This window comes from Diaphorina citri, unplaced genomic scaffold, assembly GCF_000475195.1.
Source record: "Diaphorina citri unplaced genomic scaffold, Diaci psyllid genome assembly version 1.1 scaffold173, whole genome shotgun sequence".
In the NCBI taxonomy this organism is placed as follows: domain Eukaryota; kingdom Metazoa; phylum Arthropoda; class Insecta; order Hemiptera; family Psyllidae; genus Diaphorina; species Diaphorina citri.
The window spans coordinates 111,048-133,539 of NW_007377610.1; the positions used below are offsets into that span (position 1 = coordinate 111,048).

The following is a 22,492-nucleotide window of genomic DNA, read 5'->3' on the forward strand; positions in this document are numbered from 1 at the left end:
CGGGTCACTCATTTTTTTTTTTGTTTTTTTTGTTTCATTTTCCTTAATTTTTTTTCTCAGTGAACCTAAAACTCCCAGTAGCAAGAAAATCTGACGTCCATTTTGTTTGGATATGGCATGTAACATGATTTGAAACAAGGACTGATGATCCCTTATAGCCTGAGAGGATATGGAGGGGGGGGGGGGCGTGTTACAAACTAAAAGGTCCCGAGGAGGAAGAGGGGAGTGGACTGGGAGATTAAAAGAAAAGAGAAGTGAAGGTACCTATATACGGAGGAGGGAGAGATAATGAAGAAATTTTTTGGGGGGGGAAAAAGAAAGAGGTGGAGAGTGGGAAAACAAGCAGAAGAGAGCAGAGGAAGAGGGGGGAAGAGAGAGGGGGAAGCAGACGAGAGAGAGAAGGCCTTTCCGGTATTATAATTATACGAGCAAGATAATTAGTCAAAATTTCTAAATTACCTTCTGAAGGATTTTGTTTTTATCTCCTCTCTCCCTCTCTCTCTCTCTCTCTCTCTCTCTCTCTCCCTCTCTCTCTCTCTCTCCTTTAGAAAAAAAAACAGGGGGATAAAAAAGAAAGATAAATAGAAAGAGGGAGATAACGAAGGAAGATAGAGAGAGAGAGAGAGAGAGAGAGAGAGAGAGAGATAAACGAGGACTTGCAACGTGCTTTTAAAACATTTTACAGATTTTTTTCTTCCTCTTTTTTTTAAGCAAAGGAAAAGTTTTATCACTTTTTTTTCCTTAAAGAAAAAGTGGAAAAAATGTATTTTAATTAATTAACAAGAGGAGAGTGTAGGGTTGAAACATAAAATGAGAACTCTGGTAAATTATTAATTCATAGATCTCGAGGTAAAAATCTTTTGACATTGAGATGTTTAGCTGAATGACAGCAGATCGGTATATTTATCTCATGAACTCATGATTATTATGATTCAATGCACAAAGAGAGAGAGAGAGGAAAAAACCTGATCATATAATGAGATCCGTTTACCTGTCTATCTTTGAAAATGATGTATTAACTTTAATTGAGCTAAGATAAGGAGTAAAGCTAACAATAGGTACTTATTAGAACTGATACTTATTAGAAATGATTGACTTTGAAAGAATTCCAAGAACAGACAGGAAATATCTGGTCCATCATATTGAATTTCCGAAACAAAGTCTCATGGATTCATTCAGACAGACAACACTTTTGCCATAATTCTTCACAATTTAGAAATTTATATTTATTGTGAAACAAACAAAAGGACAAAGCAAATGAAAGACTGTCGGGTTAAAACTTGAACCTTCCTTCGTTTGTTCAACTGAGTAGCTAGGAAATAGGTAGGTACTTTGTGTGCTAAACTGCTTAATGAAAAGCCCGTTCATTTTTCTCAAGAGGAAAATGTGTTGAAAGCAAATTAATGGTGAAAAACACAGTGGGCGTGACAGTAAGAGGAAATCGTCCACAATTTTCTGAAAATAAAACCTCTCAAACACCATTAAGCTGAAGAAAATTATGAACATTAGCACATCAGGGCTTATAGTCGGACACTTAACGTCCTTGAATTTTACTCTAAAATAGAGAAAACAGAGACAAGTTTAATGCGACAAGCCGAAATAGCCCTTAACTTTTCTTTAGGCTTTAGGCAATTATAGTTTCGTATTTTACTTTTGGAATGCTCCAATTCTGAAGCTCGTATCCCCTCTTTTGGCGTAATAGCTCCTGTACTAAACCATAGTTCCAAGATGGCGGGCCGTCGGAATCAGTTTTGTTTTCGAAAGGAGCAAACAAACCTTCTTGAACCATTAAAATTTACTGACTTTTGAGTCCATCAAAATTTACTTTAGTAACACCAGCTCTACATATCAAGAGGAATTCATGCCTTTACGGTCAGATGCAATGAAGATAAACTCACAGTTACCTACCTAAAGAAACGCTTGAAGAAATTCTCAGAGGCACCACACCACTGGGTTTGAAAAAAAAGTTTAATGTGACAATCTATTAGCTGAAGTGAATTGTAAAATAAACTTTGCACACTATATTTCAACTACCCTACATAAAGTATATCAACTAACCGTTACTAACCTACATAAAATACAAAGAAAATGGGTCAAACCATATATATTAACTCCAGTCAAAAGTTGACATCTATACTGCTCTTCATCCGGAATGGTAAGTTTCAACTGATTGTACTTGAATCTATATTTTTCATCGTATGAAGATAGTCCCAGAACCGATAATGTCTTTGTATACTTACTTACTTTCCGTGTCCTCTTCTTTCTCATCAAATCTTTCTTAAAGAGAAAAAGAGGAAGAGGAGCAGAATTAGAAGAGGGAGATGAGGAGTAACGAAAAGGAAGGGGGAAAGGAGAAGGGAAGGAAGAAGAATAGAATGAGAGAAGGAAGAAGACTTGGAGGAGGAGAAGGAGCAGAGAGGGAGGAGAGTAATACTAGAGAAGAGGGGAGAAAGAAAGATAGAAGAAAGAGTAAGAAAAACAGAATAAAAGTAGGGGAAGGAGGAAGAGGCGAAGAAAGTAAAGGGGAAGATGAGAAGACAAAGACAACTGAAACAATCTGAAAGGGATGATAAGGCAAGAGAGAAAGAGAAGAAAGACATACGTAAAATGTCGATCATGAAATAATGTGAAGAAAAGAAAGAAGTACCTAGAAGAAGATGAAAAGAACAGAAAAGCAGAGAGCAAGCAGACAATAATGCCGAGAAAGGGAGAGAGAGAGAGAGAGAGAGAGAGAGAGAGAGAAGGAGAGAGAGAGAGAGAGAATGCCGAGAAAGGGAGAGAGAGAGAGAGAGAGAGAGAGAGAGAAGGAAAGAGAGAGAGAGAGAGAGAGAGAGAGAGAGAGAGAGAGAGAGGGAGTTTCGATAAGAAAGAGAAATATAGGAAAGATAACGTAAATGAGCATTTTACATCTATAGGGAATTGTTTCAAAAAAAATAAAATAAGTATCCAACAACTGAATAGAATTGCCTTTCCTTACAATAGTCCTGAGTAAATGTTTCAATGGAGTTGGTTTCCTTTAGTTTTCATGAAGATAGTAGGTATGTAGTTATCATGTTTTTTCATGTATTTTCATTTCATGAAGATAGAAGATCTATAATTGATGCAAATAAACAAATTACAAATTACAATTATCTTTCCGTGACGGGCTAGCGAATCCAGGATTTCATTGATGGGTCTTCCCTCCGAACTAGGTCTGTCAAACCACCTAGCACCTGAGAGACCTCGGTCTGAAACGTTTCCCGCCACACACAAGCTCAGACGGTCTGAGAGACCGCGGTCTGTCAGATAGTTGGAGTGTGATAGGCCGACCTAAGACACACATGAGAAGAACAGACTTGGTATACTAGATCTGAACGGCCGGACCTTTAGCTTGAACTTGGCGTAGTGAAAGGCTGAAGAGTATTCTGAGTTCTGAGAAGGAAAACCTCGGTCTGAAACTTTTCCCGCCACACACAAGCTCAGACGGTCTGAGAGACCGCGGTCTGTCAGATAGTCGGAGTGTGATAGGCCGACCTAAGACACACAAGAGAAGAACAGACTTGTATACTAGATCTGAACGGCCGGACCTTTAGCTTGAACTTGGCGTAGTGAAAGGCTGAAGAGTATTCTGAGTTCTGAGAAGGAAAACCCCCACGCCAATATCATTGAGGACACATTGGAAATATTTCGCTCCCTTAATATCTTCCCCGCTGGAACCTCACATTGCTTTATTGTGATCATTAGGACAATAATAAATACGAGTGTTTTAGAATATGGTTGTATTGGTTGTTGTTGTTGCTCTTTTTTCTTTCACCTTGATCTGTGTCCGCACATAGTTGACGGCCTTCGAGTTGATCGCTTCGATCGATGTGAATTATCGATGGGGGGGTGGCCGGGCTCCCTCGACCCCAAATTTTCGGAGTCTTATTACGTACAGTAAAGGAAAAAATTGAAGTTCGAGGGGTTACCCCCCCCCCCCCACCCTATTACACATGGACATCATAAGCACTGAATGGCTGGTGTACAATATCGGCACTTAACAAACAACAGCACCTATATTATCAATTTCCCGCACAGTCGCACAAAAAATTGGGTTTTACATCAGTTTTGGTAGGTATCCTGACGCATGTCTTTGCAAATTCAGAAAAAGAAATAAAACACAGACTCCACTTAAAAAAAAAAAAAAAAAAAAAAAAAAAAAACAACACTTTTGCCAAAATTCTTCACAATTTAGAAATTTATTGTGAAACAAACAAAAGGACAAAGCAAATGAAAGACTGTCGAGTTAAAACTTGAACCTTCCTTTGTGAAACAAACAAAAGGACAAAGCAAATGAAAGACTGTCGAGTTAAAACTTGAACCTTCCTTCGTTTGTTCAAGTGAGTATAGCTAGAAAATAGGTACTTTGTGTTCTAAACTGTGCTTAATGAAAAGCCCGTTCATTTTTCTCAAGAGGAAAATGTGTTGAAAGCAAATTAATGGCGAAAAACACAGTGGGCGTGACAGTATAAGATAGAGAAAAAGAGGAAGAGGAGCATCAGAATTAGAAGAGGGAGATGAGGAGTAACGAAAAGGAAGGGGGAAAGGAGAAGGGGAGGAAGAGGAATAGAATGAGAGAAGGAAGAAGACTTGGAGGAGGAGAAGGAGCAGAGTAATACTAGAGAAGAGGGGAGAAAGAAAGATATAAGAAAGAGTAAGAAAACCAGAATAAAAGTAGGGGAAGGAGAAAGAGGCGAAGAAAGTAAAGGGGAAGAGAAGACAAAGACAGCTGAAACAATCTGAAAGGGATGATAAGGCAAGAGAGAGAAAGAGAAGAAAGAAAAACGTAAAATGTCGATCATGAAATAATGTGAAGAAAAGAAAGAAGTAGAAGAAGATAAAAAGAACAGAAAAGCAGAGAGCAAGCAGACAATAATGCCGAGAGAGAGAGAGAGAGAAGGAAAGAGAGAGAGAGAGGGAGAGAGAGAGAGGGAGAGAGAGAGAGAGGGAGTTTTGATAAGAAAGAGAAATATAGGAAAGATAACGTAAATGAGCATTTTACATCTATAGGGAATTGTTTCAAAAAAATAAAATAAGTATCCAACAACTGAATAGAAAACTGCCTTTCCTTACAATAGTCCTGAGTAAATGTTTCAATGGAGTTGGTTTCCTTTAGTTTTCATGAAGATAGTATGTAGTTATCATGTTTTTTCATGTATTTTCATTTCATGAAGATAGAAGATCTACCTATAATTGATGCAAATAAACAAATTACAATTACAATTATCTTTCCGTGACGGTCTAGCGAATCCAGGATTTCATTGATGGGTCTTCCCTCCGATCTAGGTCTGTCAAACCACCTAGAGCAGGCTTGTCCAACCCGCGGCCCGCGGGCCGCATGCGGCCCGCGAGCTCATTTTTGCGGCCCGCGAAGGCCCGCCTAAAAAAATGAACGAAAATGAGAAATAACAGTAAATATACTAAATAAAATAATTAATGCATGAAAATTTTCAAATTTATAAAAATTATCCAAGTTTACGTTACAAATTTCATAGTTAGTTTCTAATTCTAGGTACCATCAAACGCAATGCTGTACCTAATGTGGTAAGTTTTCATAATAAAATAAAATTATATTATAATTACATTACACCAGGCCATCCCCCCCCGTGAGTTGTGTTTTTGCGGCCCGCCAACTCTCTACCTTGGTCTCTTGCGGCCCTCGGGTGCCTTAAGGTTGGACAACCCTGTATTAGGCTATTAGGTATGTAGATGCTATGTAGGAATGTAGGTGCAAATCCAAACCTGACAAAACAGATTGAAGACAGGGAGAGCAGGAAAGAGAGGGGAAAATAGAAAGAGAGAGAAGAGAGCTCAGACGGTCTGAGAGACCCGGCGGTCCTGAAACTTTTCCCGGCCACACACAAGCTCAGACGGCTGAAGAGACTCGGTCTGAAACTCTTTCCCGCACACACAAGCTCAGACGGTCTGGAGAGACCTCGGTCGAAACTTTTCCCGCACAGCACAAGCTCAGACGGTCTGAGAGACCGCGTTCTGTCAGATAAGTCGGAGTGTGATAGGCCACCTAAGACACACAAGAGGAAGCAACAGACTTGTATACTAGATCCCTGAACGGGCCGGACCCTTTTAGCTTGAACTTGGCGTAGTGAAAGGCTGAAGATAATTCTTGAGTTCTGAGAGGGAAAAACCCCACGCCAATATCATTGAAACACATTGGAAATATTTCGCTCCCTTAAATACGGGCTTTACAGTCTTATGGGGGGGGTATAAAAAAACACTTTTATTTTTTTTTTTTTTTTTTTTTCATAAATACTTCATTTATTTTTATTTATGTCATAGGTAGGTAGGTACAATAAATTGGAGAAAAGAAGAAAAAAAAAAAAAATATCTTTGATGACACCTATGCTGTTTGGATAGATGGAAAAAATTTTTTGAAGTTAACATTATTTGGTATTAACATTGTGATCATTAGGACAAGAATAAATACGAGTGTTTTAGAATATGGTTGTTGTTGTTGCTCTTTTTTCTTTCACTTTGATCTGTGTCCGCACATAGTTGACGGCCTTCGAGTTGATCGCTTCGATCGATGTGAATTATCGATGGGGGGGGTGGCCGGGCTCCCTCGACCCCAAATTTTCGGAGTCTTACGTACAGTAAAGGAAAAAATTGAAGCTCGAGTCTGAGACCGTACGACAGACCGCGCGGTAATGGAAACATTTGTGTGGCTGGAAAAGCTTGTAATCTAGGTCTGACAGATAGTGTGAGTGTGAGTGACGGCCATTACACAAGTGATAAATGATGTCATTTGACTACAGTAAGTTTACAGCTAAAACCATTTAAAAAGAACCAATAGCGTACAAATCAAGAGCAGACATACCTAAACCAATAGAGGAAGCAATCACAGAACCGCAGCACAATAGCTGTGAAGTAGGAAATCCCTGGAGAGAATCCTCCTACTGAATAAAACGGAATCAGAAGAAGAAAAGCACAACATTCGGAGAAGTTGTAAAATACTCAGGAGCATGAACACCGCCAGAGGGTGGAAAAAATGTGTCAGACGCTCCGAATGCATTGACTAGATTAAGATAAGGAATGGGAGGTTGATATATATAAATTATATTGACATGTCTTCCAGAATGTCTCATTAGTGAGACGATAACATGGTCTGGAGGGTGACATACTACGGTGGGTGACATGCTATGAGAGAGAGAGGTTATACATGAGGACAAAATCGAATTATCTACCCACGAGAGAAATTCTGTTGACGTAGGTGAATTGTTGGAAAATCGTCTCAAATCTAAGGATGTGAGATTCTTGCAACGCGCATACAGATAGGGACCTTAGGGAGTTTGGAGAAAAGGATTTGATTTGCAAGTTTGATTTGTCAACTGTCGTACAAAGCCTGCTAGAAACGCTTTGAAGACTTTATTCGCAAGGTATACCAAACATGTCGGAAATTTTTCATCATCATATAGGAAACTTACTTTACTTTTACATTAAAATTTAAACCTCGAAACCAATACATAGGTAGATATACGATACAGTATACAACAGCATAATACAATTTGTCCTTTGCTGACACAATACACACTTCTTCAAATACTCTCCAAATCATATAGGAATGAAGGTACATTATAGGTAGGGTTGCCAACCGTACGTTATTTCCCGGAACAATCCGTATTTTTGTCAAAAATCAAATGTTCCGCCGGAACACACCTTTGTTTTCTCTCTCCCTCTCTCTCTCTCTCTCCCTCCCCTTCTCTCTCTCTCCCTCCCTCTCTCTCTCTCTCAAACACACTCTCTCTCTCTGTTTTTCGCGCCTTCTTATCAATATTCTTATCAACAGGGAGGTAGAGGAGAGGAAGGAAGGGGAGGAGGGGGGGGGAGGGGAGCGAAGGCATTTTCCTCGAAAATCAGGCCTGGATGAAAGCCTCTTCCTTGCCTATGAGCTAAATTTTAAAACTTCGCCAGTCTAGTTAGCTTGGGCGGTAGCACACCAGCCTTATAAGCGTAAGGTCACGGGTTCGATTTTCACCTGGGGCGAATTTTATCCTAAACAGGTAAGCGCCGTTCTCGGAATGGTTGGCTTTCTCCTATCCCGTCTTCCTTCTCTCTTTGCTTTCGGGACGATAAAACCTTGGCGGTTACAGTTCCCCCTATCAAACCTCTTACAAAAAGCTTGGTTCAAAAATACTGTGAAAAACTTACATACAAACACAGTTTTCAAGTAAATAAAAGCATGTAAATGAAAAAAAAAAAAAGGGTAGGTGCGTACGAAAAACACAAAAACCCGCGAGTCAAGTAAGTATTTTTTCAGCCTTTTAGCATGTGATTTTTTGTAACACGGATTGAAAAACGGATTATTTGTAATTTAGTACCTATCCTTGGGTAAAGCAGTTTTACAGCAGTTCTTTAAAAGCAGCATGCCTTTGTTCCGGGTAAAAATCGGGAAATCCGTATTTTTTCACCATTTTGCTAGTTTGTACCGTATATGCCGAAAAAAAAAGTTGGCAACCCTAATTATAGGTGTGGGTTTACCTCCTCGTATATCTGAGAAATCAATCCCTAATCCTAATCCCCATTATAACTTGAGACATAACACTTCTATGAGGTGGGTAGATTCTCGGAAGACAATAGAAGGGATTCTTGGAAAATTATATTTAAAAAGTAATCAAAACAAAATTGGGAGGAAGGACGATCAGGGGGAGAAGGAAGAGAAGAAGGGGGAAGGAATTTGAGGAGGGGAAGAAGTAAGGGAAGAGGGAGAACGTGGGTGAAAAGCACAACGAGAAAAAAGAGAAGAAGAAGGAAGACAAGGAGAATGAAGAAAGTTCATAAAAGACAAAAAAAAAGGAAACAAGAGATGAGAGTGGAGGAAGAGAAGAAGAAGAAGAAGAAGAAGAAGAAGAAGAAGAAGAAGAAGAGGAGGAGGAGAAGAATAAGAAGATGTGGGGGTGAAGCACCCCCATGAAAAGTTTAATAATATTAATGGAGGATGTAATTGAAGATATTGTGGGTGATGGACTTGAAAATAGATGGACAGCTACATATTAGGATATTAGTAATAGGGGCATATGATGAGATTGGTATGGAAAGTGATGAAATCACGAAAATTAAAAGAATGCCCTTTGAAGGGAGTTCTGAGGCGATCTTTTGAATGTGCGGTTCCATTTATTTGATTGCAAATCATGCTTGTGATCATTATTATTAATCTGAAATCTTGGTTTTTGTTGGTAAAGCATATACATGTGGTGTATGCGCCGCAGGCCCGTTTCGAGATTTTAGAGAGCGTGGGCCAAAAACCCAAATAGCCTAAATACGGCCCTGATTTGGTGAACTTTGCGTCTCGAAGTAACATTTTACCACGTGAGGAATACGGTGCGAACGATTTACCACTGTCTCTGGTGTATAGAGGGCCAGTTTAAAGGAGGAAAATAAAGAAGAAGACAGTTTGAAACACAATTTACCCCTAGAAAGGTAAATGACAAAATGGTTTTAATACACATTACACATGTAATGAACTCTTTCATTATAAAAATTTAATTTTCGACCTTTTACAGTTATTTTTTCGGAGTTTTGACCTCAGATTTGGATTTTTCCCAACTTTTTACATAGGAATCGACCATTTATTCATAATTTTTACCCATTTGCAACTCCTCCATTGGGAGGGGAGATGAAAATGGGAAATGAAATCGGAGAAGAGGGAGAAGGGGAGGAGAAACAAAAGGAGAAATGTGAGGAGATGGGAAAGAGACAGATCAGAAGAGAGGGAGAAAGGGAGAGACAAAAATAACGAGCGAGAAATAGGAAAAGAAAGAAGAAAGAAAACAAGTTAAACGAAAACAAAATGTCCAGCGGTGTTCACGACTGTATATACAATATACATTATACCTATACTTTATACGAAACTAAATAGCAAACCAGTCAGTTGCACCCATTATGCTAAAACAAAAGACGAGAAGAAGAAATTAAGCGAGAAACTGAATTGGAAAATTTATGAACAAAAAAGAGCAAAAAAGGAAACGGTTTTTCTCTCCTTTTTTTCTCAAAATGGGCAAAAGACAAAAAACAACAATAGAGAAGTGACATAAATTAAAAACCGTGCTAAAAACAGGGTGTTATCAGTGAAACAGGGGACACTGGCATAATTCATTAAAAGTGAAACAGGGAGTTTTAGGTAGAAAAAGTTGAAATGTCACAGGCATTATCCTATGTTATGTAGCCTTTGGTAGAATTCTTCAATAAGTAAGTACATACATCATACATGGCTGTTGTTATTACTTTTTTTATCTTTTTCACATGTATATATTCCCTCAGAATTCACTCAGAAAAAGCGTCCCAATTTCCCTAAATATCCAATAGAGCAAAATTTCCTTCATGCTTTTTTTGGGAAGGCAAAGTTAACCTACATAACATCAATGTTGTTTAAGTTTCTAAATAGCATATGATGCACCGAATGAACTTCATAAAGTTGTCAAAGACGAAGAGGCAAAACTACATTAGGTAGGTACATTTTACAGTTTAACAACCCTCACAAAGGGCAAACTGCAAAAGACCGCACTGAAAAACACCCCCCAAAGTTTGATCACCTTTGAATCTCAGCCAAACTTTGCCCCCACCATTACAAAATGTCTCCTCCATGTACGAGGCAGGAAATGTGTTATACTGGTATGACTCCTTTCCAAAATACTTCACTAAGAAGATTACATGGAAATGTAATAAAGTGTGTACAGAATTACACGATAAGAGAAAAGTGGAGGGGGAGAGAGGGAGGGAAAAGAGGAGGTAAAGGGAGGTTGGGAGAGGAAGAAAGTGCAGAAGAGTGTAAAGGGAGGAACAGAAAAAGAAGGGAGGGAAAGAGAGAAGGAGACATAGGGGTATTAGAAAGAAAGAGGGTGAAAGAGAATGAATTACAGATAACAGAAGGGAGTGGAGAGAGACAGAGAAAGAGGGATGAAACTTGATATACGGAGAACGATGGAGAGAGAGAGAGAAGGAAGAGGGAGGGGAGAGAGAAAGAGAGAAGGAAGAGGGAGGGGAGAGAGAGAAATAGAGATAGAGAGAGAACTTGATGAAAGGACTGGAAGGGAGTTTTATATTACGTATAGAGAGGGGTATAAGAAAGTTATGAGATGGAAAAAGAGGCAGGGAATTAGATAGCAACAAAGAGAGAGAGATAGGAGAAAGAGGGAGAGAGAGAGAGAGATAGCAGCAAAGAGAGAGAGAGAGATTAGGAGAAAGAGGGAGAGAGAGAGGGAAAGAAAAGGAGGAGAAACGAAGAATTGGAGATTGAAAGTAAGAGCGAGGGATTCAAAGGGGCTATAGGAATTAGAGGGGGGAAAAGAATAGAGGAAAGAGATAGAGAGATAGAGAGAGAGAGAGACAGACAGAGACAGGAAAGGAGGGAGAGAATGGAGTAGGTATAGGTGGGTAAGTAGTAAGGGTGGGTAGAATGGTAGGTATATAAGCAGGAACATTGCCCATGTTTGCCATGAGAAACATCTCTCTGGTGAGGTGTAAAACTTTGAATACAATAAAATCCTTGCACTTTACAATTTACATACAGGGTGGCCAGAGAATGAAGCACCATCACTCGTATTGTAAAGGTAATCTGTTATTAATTTTCCTAGAAGGTAGGTACTTAATATTTTATAATCTGTCAATTTTGTTAGACAATGCATCTTCATATTTGCTAACTTAAACTGATCTCTGTCTTTACCTCCAACAAAATCTTTGACAACTTGGTGTCGTTATCAAAATTTGTACCCTAGAACCCTACAAACCAAACTGCCTGTAAATATGGCCGCACCTCTAGATTTATTCATGGCGGACCATAACAAGATACCACACTGTATATTGAGTGGAACCTCATGAGAGTTTGGCAACACCCTGTATATGTATAGAATGGTGTACCGTAATGAAAAAAGTTAAACAAGGAAAAGGCCTGCGAAACATTTTTCACGAAAAAATATAAATTCTATACAAAATAATGTACATACGTCTCTCTCTATTACAAGCTCACTCACCTGAAATCCATAACGCTTCAATTTTGCTTTCTCCTAATACCCACTTTTCTACATACATAGGTACTAGGTAATATAGACATGTATGTACCTATAGGTATATATTGTTTAATGCTATCTACATGATGTTTTATTTATTGTTTAATGCTCTCTACATATTCTGTGCAATGCTAATCCCAGTGCCTACTTTACATAATATCCCTGCAAACATATAGACGCCACGTGGTTGACGTGGTATAGGTATATAGCTATATATAGGAAGGTAGGTGTTACACATGGCTGTAGGTGTAAGCTGTTACACATGGACATCATAAGCAGTGAATGGCTTGTGTACAATATCGGCACTTAACAAACAACAGCACCTATATTATCAATTTCCCGCACAGTCGCACACCCCCACAAAAAATTAGGTTTTACAGTTTTGGTATCCTGACGCATGTCTTTGCAAATTCAGAAAAAGAAATAAAACACAGACTCCACTTAAAAATCTCTGTATTTACCTCCAACAAATTCTTTGATAACTTGGTATGGTTATCAAAATTTGTACCCTAGAATCCTATATACAAACCAAACTGCCTGTAAATATGGCCGCACCTCTGGATTTCTTCATGGCGGACCAAAAAAAGATATCACACTATATATTGAGTAGAACCTCATGAGGACCAGAGTTTGGCAACACCCTGTATATATGTATAGAATGGTGTACCGTAATAAAAAAAGTTAAACAAGGAAAAGGCCTGCGAAACATTTTTCACGAAAAAATATAAATTCTATACAAAATAATGTACATATGAACGTCTCTCTCTTCCTCACTCAGTCAATCCCTCTCTCTCTCTCACACACATTCTCTTTCTCCCAGTCTCCTTTTTACAAACATTGTATTTTTCATCTCTCTCTCTCTCTCTCTTTCTCTCCTTTCTTATCTCTCTCTCTCTTTTTATTTTTTCCTCATTCTCTCTCTCTCCCTCACAATCATGTTTCACTTACTCCCAAGATTCATCTTTCCTTTTCTCTCTCTCTCTCTCTCTCTCTCTCTCTCTCTCTGGATAAACAGTACACACTTCATTTCATACCAACTTCTCGCTTCTCGTTGTGCTGAGAACTGATAAAAAATATAAAATATGAAACCTTGATAGAGAGAGAGAGAGATAAGAAGGAAAGAGAGAAAGAGGTAAAAAAGGAGGGAGAGAGAGAAAGGGAGGGAGAGAGAGAGAAATGAAGAGAGAGAGAGATAAGAAAGAGAGAGCAAGGGAGGGAGACAAAGTTCAAATTCACAAAGTGAGAAACAAAGCAGAGAACATTCCTGAGGAGGGAAGTGAATAGATCAGTTGCGCTTACTTGGGTGGTGTTTCAAAGTCATAGAGCAGGAAAAATGAGGACCAACAGAATTTTTCTTTTTCTTCTAATTGATACAATGGGAAATTCGTATGGGAAATATAGAAAATATCGATTTATAATTTTCACCCAAGAAACTCCCTAGTCCCTAGTTCTTATATTAAACGGAACTAAACTTCTTGTTAACATGTAGAGATAAAAACGAATATGAAAATATTATTGACACCTCCTGGAATGGAACCCGTATCCTCTCTGATATCTACTCCCGTACTTCTCAAGGTATCATACCTAGATTCACTAGAAATCTGCCTGCTTTGTGTGCCTCTATATTATTTCTACTGACAATAATTCTACATGCATGCTTCAGAAATGGCGCTCTTCGTTCTTTATTTTATTTCATCAAATCTCTGTGTTTATCATTGTATTTTCATCAAAGGTTCAAAATTCAATCAAAAAACATACTCAATCAATAGGCATGTTTTGTTCTTTTATCTCTCTCTCTCACCCTTTCCTCTCTATTTCTCTCTCTCGTTTTATTACCACTTTCTTTCCTCCCTACCTTTATCATCCCCCTTCTCCCTCTCTTTTTTCTCTATCTCTCTCGCCCTTCCTCTCTCATACATTTGAAGCTTTGAACCTACTCTTCCTCTCTCTCTCTCTCACACACACACACTCTAACTACCTACCTACCTATCTATCCTCTTTTATCATGTAATTCCTCCATCATGTCTAACACCTTTTTTTCAATCTCTCTCTTGATCCTTCATTCTACCTATTTTTTCTCTTTCTTTCCTCTCTCTTTCTCTTCTCTCCCCCTTTTTCTTTCCTTTTTACCCCTCTATCCCTTATTTTCTCCTTCTTCTTCTTCTCCTCCTCCTCCTCACTCTCTCCCTCCTCGGCTCGACTTTCAATCTGCCTCAAAATTTTTAAATTTTCAAAATCCCCATTTGAATACATGTTGCCAGCGACGTTTTGACAAATCTGTTCCCATTTTTTCCCCCTCTTTCCCTTTAAATGTCTCATTCTCTCCCTTTAACTTTCCTTTTTCCCTTGGGATTTTCTCTTCTCCCTCTCGATTTATATCTCTTTCCCTTTCTCTCCCTCACACACGCACAAATTTTGATCGCTCTTTTGCCACTTTGAGAATTTTTGGCCTTTGAATGTGGAGGGGAGAGATAAGAGGGGGAGGGACTTGACGGGAAGATGGGAGGGAGAGAGGGAGGCAAATACAATAGATCAGTTGCGCTTACTTGTGTGATGTTTCAAAGTCATAGAGCAGGAAAAATGAGGACCAACGGAATTTTTCTTTTTCTGAAAAGCTTGCAATCTAGGTCTGACAGATAGAGTGAGTGTGAGTGACGGCCATTACACAAGTGATAAATGATGTCATTTGACTACAGTAAGTTTACAGCTAAAAGCATTTAAGGAGAACCAATAGGACACAAATCAAGAGCAGACATCAATAGAGGAAGCAATCACAGAACCGCAGCACAATAGCTGTGAAGTAGGAAATCCCTGGAGAGAATCCTCCTACAGAATAAAACGGAATCAGAAGAAGAAAAGCACAACATTCGGAGAAGTTGTAAAATACTCAGGAGCATGAACACCGCCAGAGGGTGGAAAAAATGTGTCAGACGCTACGAATGCATTGACTAGATTAAGATAAGGAATGGGAGGTTGTGATATATAAATTATATTGACATGTCTTCCAGAATGTCTCATTAGTGAGACGATAACATGGTCTGGAGGGTGACATGCTACAGTGTGGGTGACATGCTAAACAGGGGACACTGGCATAATTCATTAAAAGTGAAACAGGGAGTTTTAGGTAGAAAAAGTTGAAATGTCACAGGCATTATCCTATGTTATGTAGCCTTTGGTAGAATTCTTCAATAAGTAAGTACATACATCATACATGGCTGTTGTTATTACTTTTTTTATCTTTTTCACATGTATATATTCCCTCAGAATTCACTCAGAAAAAGCGTCCCAATTTCCCTAAATATCCAATAGAGCAAAATTTCCTTCATGCTTTTTTTGGGAAGGCAAAGTTAACCTACATAACATCAATGTTGTTTAAGTTTCTAAATAGCATATGATGCACCGAATGAACTTCATAAAGTTGTCAAAGACGAAGAGGCAAAACTACGTTAGGTAGGTGTATTAGGTACATTTTACAGTTTAACAACCCTTACAAAGGGCAAACTGCAAAAGACCGCACTGAAGAACACCCCCCAAAGTTTGATCACCTTTGAATCTCAGCCAAACTTTGCCCCCACCATTACAAAATGTCTCCTCCATGTACGAGGCAGGATGAGAGAGAGAGAGAGGTTATACATGAGGACAAAATCGAATTATCTACCCACGAGAGAAATTCTGTTGACGTAGGTGAATTGTTGGAAAATCGTCTCAAATCTAAGGATGTGAGATTCTTGCAACGCATACAGATAGGGAGTTTGGAGAAAAGGATTTGATTTGCAAGTTTGATTTGTCAATTGTCGTACAAAGCCTGCTAGAAACGCTTTGAAGACTTTATTCGCAAGGTATACCAAATGTCGGAATTTTTTCATCATCATATAGGAAACTTACTTTACTTTTACATTAAAATTTAAACCTCGAAACCAATACAAAGGTATACGATACAGTATTCAACAGCATAATACAATTTGTCCTTTGTTGACACAATACACACTTCTTCAAATACTCTCCAAATCATCTAGGAATGAAGGTACATATGTAGGTGTGGGTTTACCTCCTCGTATATCTGAGAAATCAATCCCTAATCCTAATCCCCATTATATAACTTGAGACATAACACTTCTATGAGGTGGGTAGATTCTCGGAAGAAAATAGAAGGGATTCTTGGAAAATTATATTTAAAAAGTAATCAAAACAAAATAGGGAGGAAGGACGATCAGGGGGAGAAGGAAGAGAAGAAGGGATAAGGAATTTGAGGAGGGGAAGAAGTGAGGGAAGAGGGAGAACGTGGGTGAAAAGCAGAACGAGAAAAAGAAGAAGAGAACGAAGAAAATTCATAAAAGAAAAAAAAAAACGAGACAGCGTTGAGGAGGACATGGATCAGAAAAAAGAAGAGGAAGAAGGAGGAGGAGGGGGAAGAAGAAGAAGAAAGAGATGGGGGTGTAGCACCCCCATGGAAAGTTTAATAATATTAATGGAGGATGTGATAGAAGGGATGAGGAAAGAGATTGTGGGTGATGGACTTGAAAATAGATGGACAGCTATACATATTAAGATATTAGTATAGGGGCATATGTGATGAGATTGGTATGGAAAGTGATGAAATCACGAAAATTAAAAGAATGCCCTTTGAAGGGAGTTCTGGGGCGATCTTTTGAATATGCGGTTCCATTTATTTGATTGCAAATCATATTTTCATGATCAATAAAATTATATTCTATTCATGCTTGTGATCATTATTATTAATATTAATCTGAAATCTTACACCCATATTTATGAACAAAATGCTGGCTCTTAAGTTCGTGCTAAGTATAGTCTTCAAGGCATTTGATTGGTCAATTTTGACTTGAGACTGATCTAAGAACGATCATTCTTGTTCATAAATACGAGTGTCAGTTTTTGTTGGTAAAGCATATACATGTGGTGTATGCGCCGCAGGCCCGTCTCGAGATTTTAGAGAGCGTGGGCCAAAAATCCAAATAGCCTAAATACGGCACTGATTTGGTGAACTTTGCGTCTTGAATTAACACTTTCAACCGTGATGATTACGGCTCGAACGATTTACCACTGTCTGTAATGTAGAGAACCAGTAGAAGGAAAATAAAGAAGAAGACAGTTTGAAACACAATTTACCCCTAGAAAGGTAAATGACAAAATGGTTTTAATACACATTACACATGCATTACAAGCTCACTCACCTGAACTCCATAACGCTTCAATTTTGCTTTCTCCTAATACCCACTTCTACATAGGTACTAATATAGACATGTATGTATAGGTATTGTTTAATGCTATCTACAAAATCTACATATGTACATATTCTGTGCAATGCTAATCCCAGTGCTTCCTTTACATAATATCCCTGTAAACATATTGACGCCACGTGGTAGGAATATAGGTAGGTAGGTAAAGCTGTTACACATTAGGGTGGAGTGAAAAAAAAAAATGTTCGAATTTAAAAACGCCTGATATGTCAAAAGTTGCGTATTGATGAGTAGATTAATCCCTATATGCCAAAACTACATTTTGTACTTGTTGCTGGATATGCCAAAACTACATTTTGTACTTGTTGCTGGATATGCCAAAACTACATTTTGTACTACTTGTTGCTGGATATGCCAAAACTACTTTTGTATTCATTTGGTGGAGATGTCAAAATTATATAGGTCTATAGGTATTTGTGGAGGTGCTAGAACAACTTTTCTCTAAGGAATCGTATACACATAAATAATATGTAGTAGGTACCTACCTAGGTACCTATTTGTATAACCATTGGTTGATGTTTTATTGAACTCTGTGTCTACTACTCATATCTCGGGTTGAAGTATTTGTTAATTTCCGATGAACATGCTTAGATCCCCTTCGTGCAAAATAACGGGGTGGCCTTTCAATGAAAATATTGAAGTTTTTCTGGGATTTTTACTTTCCTTATCCTATAGGAAGGAAAGTAATGTAATCGGGTCAAATTTTCGATGGTCAGTTTTTAGTGTCAAAACACGGAATAGATAAGCACAAGACAGTTCCATGCACACTGTTTCGGAATTTGTTTTCTGCCATTGTCATCATCAGGGGAGAGGAGGGATTTTTACTTTCCTTATCCTATAGGAAGGAAAGTAATGTAATCGGGTCAAATTTTCGATGGTCAGTTTTTAGTGCCAAAATCCTATAGGAAGGAAAGTAATGTAATCGGGTCAAATTTTCGATGGTCAGTTTTTGATGCCAAAACACGTTTTGAGCTCCCTAGAGCCTAAATCGAAAGTTTCAGCCATTGGTCCGTGTGTGTGTGTGTCTGTCTGTAAACAAAATATCTCGAGTCTAGAGCCTAAATCCAAAGTTTCAGCCATTAGTCCGTGTGTGTGTGTCTGTCTGTCTGTGTGTGTGTGTGTGTCTGTCTGTCTGTCTGTAAACAAAATATCTCGAGAGCGGTAAGAGCTAGAGACTTGAAATTTGGTATGTAGCTGTCAATAATATCTCGAGAACGGTAAGAGCTAGAGACTTGAAATTTGGTATGTAATTCACAAATGTGACAAGGATGCAACACAAAGCCGGGTCTATAACAATACATAAATTTTATGCATACTAAGAATCTTAAAAACACTCTTGTCATATTCATGATGGATTCTAGGTCTTACCTTTCTGCCAGATAGGTGACTAGGGTTCTTATTATTGTATAGGGTATAATATCTTACCTTTCTGCCAGATAGGTGAAGATCCCGGATTGGAATCCACGTCACATTTCAAGGACACCGGAATGCCCTCGACCAATGGAATGCCGAAGCCAGGGGTTCTGCTGATGGCAAATGAGGGCGTGTCTGAAAACAGAACAAATGGGAAGGTCTTCATTAGATATTGCGGAAACAGGCTTGAAGGAAAGGAAACCTGGCATCATAAAATAAAACACGTCTTAACAAATTCCTGATTCTATGTATAGACTATAGAGGTTCCTGCTTACAGAGGCCTCAGACAATGGACTCGCAAGTCCCAAGAAAAAAGCCATTCCTCGAGGCTCGATTTTCCTGTTCAATACATAAATTTTATGCATACCTACTAAGAATCTTAAAAACACTCTTGTCATATTCATGGATTCTTAGGTCTTACCTTTCTGCCAGATAGGTGAAGATCCCGGATTGGAATCCACGTCACATTTCAAGGACACCGGAATGCCCTCGACCAATGGAATGCCGAAGCCAGGGGTTCTGCTGATGGCAAATGAGGGCGTGTCTGAAAACAGAACAAATGGGAAGGTCTTCATTAGATATTGCGGAAACCGGCTTGAGGGAAAGGAAACCTGGCATGATAAAATAAAAAACAAATTAACAAATTTCTGATTATATGTAGGTATAGAGGTTCCTGCTTACAGAGGCCTCAGACAATGGACTCGCAAGTCCCAAGAAAAAAGCCATTCCTCGAGGCTCGATTTTCCTGTTTACAGAAGTTTTTGCGTCAAAATGAGTAGACCACGACTTTTTTTACAGTTTATTTAGGTTTCCTGCTTACAAAAGTCCTATTTATCCAGGTTTGGCGGTAAAGGTAGAGGTACCCTATCTATTTGTATGTCAAAAGCTATACCTGCTATATCATCCCCACCCGCCAATGTTCAGATTCAAATATTCTACGTCATAATTTGTTAAACAGTTTAGGTACAGAAGTTTTTGTGTCAAAATGAATGGACCACGACTTTTTTACAGTTTATTTAGGTTTCCTGCTTACAAAGTCCTATTTATCCAGGTTTGGCGGTAAAGGTACAGGTACCCTATCTATTTGTATGTCAAAAGCTATACCTGCTATATCATCCCCACCCGCCAATGTTCAGATTCAAATATTCTACGTCATAATTTGTTCAAACAACATCACAATTTTTTTTATGAGATCTGTCGTTTTATGAGACAATAGTGCTTTCCATGGAGACGCTTCCATAAAACCGTCGTTTTTATGACTTCAATTTTTTTTTATATACGAGAAAAAAATTTGCATATGCTTAGAAGACGAAGAGGAAACGGTCGTATCAAGCAAGAATTATGATATTAAAACATATCTTGGCGAGAAAAAAATTTGCATATGCTTAGAAGACGAAGAGGAAACGGTCGTATCAAGCAAGAATTATGATATTAAAACATATCTTGGAGGTATGAGCGACGTCCTAGACAAATTGTCAAATAAGAAAATGATATTATATTTTTTAGTATTGAATAAAATGCAGGATATCGCCCTATAAATTTCCGGAGACGTTGCAAATTATAGGATGGCAAGACAGGGGAGGAGGAGGAGGAGGAGGAGGAGAAGGAGGAGGAGGAGAAGGAGGAGGATGAGGAGGAGGAGAAGAAGGAGGAGGAGAAGAAGAATAAAAGAGAAAAAGAGGAGGAAGAAGAAAGGAGGAGAAAAAGGAAAGGGATGGCGGTATGTACCTACAGGGTATCCTAAGAAAGATTGCAACACCTTTTCCCGCTATTCTCGAAACTGTCGGTGTAAATTACTTGGAAAAAAGACAAAGAGGTTCTATAAAATAAAAGATAACGGGAGTGAGAGAAAATAGCTAGGAGAGGGGGGGGGAGGGGCATTTTTAACTTTTCTTTCATTTTCCGAAAAAAGTTTTGGAGAAAAATGTTATGATCACAAAACAAGCAGCAAGTTGAACTTAAACTCTTCAGTCCCAATGATCCAGTCCCGGCCCTATAACTGCCTTGGCCAACAGTTCAACAGTCCATATAGTCTATTTAGAGAGCTAATAAAGGTGTACCGTCCACAATAATTCTTTTATTACCTACTAGAAATAGTGGATCAGTACTTAGAACTCCTTCAGGAAAACGGTCGCTACGGAGTTCCGATTGGCCAGATCCAGGCTAAAATCTGAAGAGCTAATATCCTTAATGTGTTGAACCTTTCTGGCAAATTTCATTGTAAACGGATAAACCGTTCGAAAGTTACGGTCAAACAAACAGAGCCGTTTAAATTACAGTTTAAAATTGAAAATTGTACATGCTAGCATAGTTGTGTCGGAATCCCTTTTGCTCTTTTGTATTTTACCTGTTTTCAAAGCCTTCAGGATTAGGGCCGGCTTATACCTACCAGGATGTCTGGCTGCGGAATTATTTATGCGGCCTAATAAGAGAGAATCTCTCCTCTCCCTCTTGATGAAATAATGATAACATTGCCGTGTGTTAGGGGAAGATACCCCCTAGTATAATAAGGAGTACTCCCCCAGTATATATGGACGGATTTACTGATCATCAAATCAAACACATACCTGATGCATACGCGTATAATACTCGTCAAATCGGCCAGTCTATATAGTTAGCTTCTCTCTCTTCGCTTTCGAGAGTTTCGAGACAATAAGACCTTAGCTAGTTGCCTCCTCCATCAATCCTCTCGAAAATATAGGACCTGCAACTTTTCATTTTAATATTGCAAAATACCTAAGTTCAACTCAGTTCAAGTAAGTAGTAATAATAATAATAATAATAATAATAATTCATTATGCGTAGGTAAGTACCTTATTTTCCATTCAAGAATATCGACAAAAGATCACTCCTGATTGCAATAGGAAAGAAATTTGCATTGATAAGAACAAAGAACATGAAAAAAATGACAAGATGCCATTTTTGTTTCCTAATGGCTATATGATTATTAGCATTTTCATATATCAATGACTTCTAGAGGACGTGTCCTCCCTCTCCCTTCGTCTTCTCGAGAAAAATCCTTTGTTTTGATCCCTCCTTATGGAAATGGGGTTCCTGTAGACTCTGTAGAGAACTTAGAGGGGTCCTTAGACATCAAAATGAAAGAAAAAATCCGCGACCGCTGATTGGCTAACATCTGAAGGGTGGTCAGGAAAGAAATTTGCATTGATAAGAACAAAGAACATGAAAAAAAATGACAAGATGCCATTTTTGATTCCTAATGGCTATATGATTATTAGCATTTTCATATATCAATGACTTCTAGAGGACGTGTCCCCCCTCTCCCTTCGTCTTCTCGAGAAAAATCCTTTGTTTTGATCCCTCCCTATGGAAATGGGGTTCCTGTACACTCTGTAGAGAACTTAGAGGGGTCCTTAGACATCAAAATGAAAGAAAAAATCCGCGACCGCTGATTGGCTAACATCTGAAGGGTGGTACATGGGGAGCTCTTGTGATTTTTAGAGCGGTAATTAGAAAAATGCCAACCATGTAGAAGAGCCTCTTTTATGTTTGACGACATATTGTGCAGTCTACTCCATCACAAATGAGAAAATACATATGTCCCCATGAGAAAATGTATGCAGGAGCATATATTAGAAATACACTTGGAGAACTAAGCCTGCTTAATATTACAGCTTGTACGGTTTAGGGGAACTGAGGGAAGTTCGAACTCTCTATGTGACTTTAACAAACGATAGACCAGAAACCCATAACCCAAAGATAGAAAAACCAAGAGGTTATTCCAGATGATGTCGATGAAGTTTGGTCGACCAATGAATGTTG

General features: G+C 38.6%; 1 long non-coding RNA gene across 1 annotated transcript in view; it reads right to left on the reverse strand.

Annotated features, from left to right (window-relative positions):
- LOC113465861 overlaps positions 1–19,247 on the reverse strand; it is a 33,322-nt gene extending 14,075 nt beyond the window's left edge. Inside the window, exon 1 of the long non-coding RNA XR_003390438.1 lies at positions 19,131–19,247. This is a non-coding gene — a long non-coding RNA (uncharacterized LOC113465861). The remainder of the gene's footprint in view (positions 1–19,130) is intronic.
- Between the last annotated feature and the right edge of the window lie 3,245 nt (positions 19,248–22,492).